Source organism: Formica exsecta, unplaced genomic scaffold, assembly GCF_003651465.1.
Source record: "Formica exsecta isolate Colony F162 unplaced genomic scaffold, ASM365146v1 scaffold3217, whole genome shotgun sequence".
NCBI classification, from domain to species: Eukaryota; Metazoa; Arthropoda; class Insecta; order Hymenoptera; family Formicidae; genus Formica; species Formica exsecta.
In genome coordinates, this window is record NW_021850473.1 from 27,774 (window position 1) to 30,187 (window position 2,414).

Here is a 2,414-nt window from a genome sequence, read left to right on the forward strand (position 1 = left end):
TCTTTCCTGATTTTATAACAAACATATTTTTCTTACAGCATTATTTGCAGTCATTGTTGCTAACATTGTGTGTGCCTTCGATGCATTAATGTTTGAAGATATGTTATTGAGCAGCATGTGACTAATATAAATATATTTACTAATCTATCTACAGCGATTGTAACATATATAAAATTAAAGGATGTATCTAGTCTAAAAGAACCATCATATATAGTATGTAATATATGTATTTGTATATTATATAAATTTTAAGTTGCCTAATTTTTTATTTATGTTTTGCCGCAGAATGAATTTATAGGGGAAAACAAAGCATTTAGTAATATAAGTCTAAAAATGATAACGACCTCACTTGCAAACGGCGCTGAAGATAGATCGATAAGGAATGAATTGATGTCTTTTTGGAATATTATTGATAAAATATGTTTAAACGATATATACCTATCTGAATTTACTTTCTTAAATGTACGATAAAGAATTAAAGAAATATACTATAGTACAAAATTATAATACAAATTATATGTAAATTATATGTTTTAGGATATCAAAAACATCGAGTTACATCTAGAAAATCAAGAAACAACAAATAATCAGATATTACACGTAATTTCTCCAGGTATATTGTGTAAATCATTTGACTAACAATAAAATATAAATAAATTATAATTTATGCAAAGTACATTTTTAACAACAAAATACTTTATATGAATAGATAATATCGACGAGGATACGTAAATTATTGATAAATACTATGTACCTTAATATTGGATGGCCAACCATCCCAAAAGAAAAAACAGTGGAACGCATATTTTATGTTTCTTCGTCAGAAATGTATTTTGTTCCAACAATTAAATTTAAAAAATCGATGTTTAGTTATGGTGAAATACCACATTGGAATTGCAAGTTCATTGAAATTCCATCTTTGGTAAATAATTATTATTTATAAGAAAACTTTCAAAAATAAAATATTGAATCAAAAAATAATCTTACAGGACATCAAAAATTAAATATTGAATAAAATATAATTTTACAGAATGACAAAATCACAATGATTATATTTTTGCCAAATAAAGAGATGAAAATTAGGAGCCTAGAGTACCTGGTAGAAAAGTTTAGGTTTAAAGAATTTCAATCAGTTAGAACTGCATACAAACTTGAGCAAGATATGGATTTATATTTACCAAAGTTTACGATTCAATATACTCAAAATATGACAAATCTTTTTCATCAAATAAGTATTGTAATTAGTAAAATCTATTTACAACTGATAGGTAAGAAGAATTTTTGATAAATTTTAGAAACTAAAACTGATAATTGCTTATAGATGCGCGTAACTACGATGTTCGAGAATAATGCAAATTTTAGACGTCTCTCAAATATTCCTCTAAAAGTGAACGATATTGTTCAAAAAGTTTTCGTGAAGATTAACGAAGAAGATTCAACAATTCCAAAAGGTAACTTTATATATCTGTGAATAATAAAAAGCTTTAAACGAATACTGTAAGCACCACAAAAATTTTTTAGGTACATTTATCAGAAGAAGAGAAAGAAAATCGGTAGGTCTGCCGCAGGAGTTGGTCGTAGACCGTCCGTTTTTGTACATAATTGAAATAAACGGAAAGATAGAATTTATTGCAGCCGTGCGAGCACCAGACTATTTATTTACGAGAGATGAATTATAAATTTTATTATGAATTATGAATTATTCTATTATAAACTGTATTATATTCTTATGTTTATTAAAAGTTTATATCATACAATATAGTATAGCTTAAACTATTTTAAACTTTATATATTATGTATATGAAATTCAAGCATTAATAAATAAATAACCTGTATTTTGAAAATGTGCTTTAGTCATTTTTTGATCGATTTACTTATTGCTTAAAAGCCAAATAAATAAATAAATTTGTACTTATATGCGTTAGATGCCACAAAGTAACTGATGTATATGCATATCGAGCCACTAATATATATCTATAATTATATAACGTAAAAGAGAGATATTACGCACTTTTTCTATTTGACGCGTTTTATATTGATTGATTTTTTCGCATAAATATACATTATGAAAAATAGACTTATATATGTTATATATATCTAGAAATTTATAAAAACAATTTGCGTATTATATATTATTTACTAGAACACTACAAGCGCGCGCTATATATTTAGGATTTCAGTTGAATTAAATTGTAATCCTATAGATTATATTGAAGGAGAATCAGAGGTAGTTTTTTGGGTTTAATATTGAGAATTTTCATAGTATAAATTTTCTGGAACAGAAGTATCTGTAATACTTCTTTTTGTTCTTAAATTACGGTACAAACTGTTTTTGTTGCGCATGTAAAATTAAATTAATTTTCTTACCTTAATTTTCTTAATAATTTTGTCTTAATTTTTAAATATAATGTGTA

At 25.2% G+C, this 2,414-nt stretch overlaps 1 long non-coding RNA gene across 1 annotated transcript in view; it reads left to right on the top strand.

Moving 5' to 3' along the window:
• LOC115238145 overlaps positions 1 to 1,064 on the top strand; it is a 3,523-nt gene extending 2,459 nt beyond the window's left edge. Inside the window, exons 2-3 of the long non-coding RNA XR_003884450.1 lie at positions 39 to 922; positions 1,031 to 1,064. This is a non-coding gene — a long non-coding RNA (uncharacterized LOC115238145). The remainder of the gene's footprint in view (positions 1 to 38; positions 923 to 1,030) is intronic.
• The last annotated feature ends 1,350 nt before the right edge of the window (positions 1,065 to 2,414 follow it).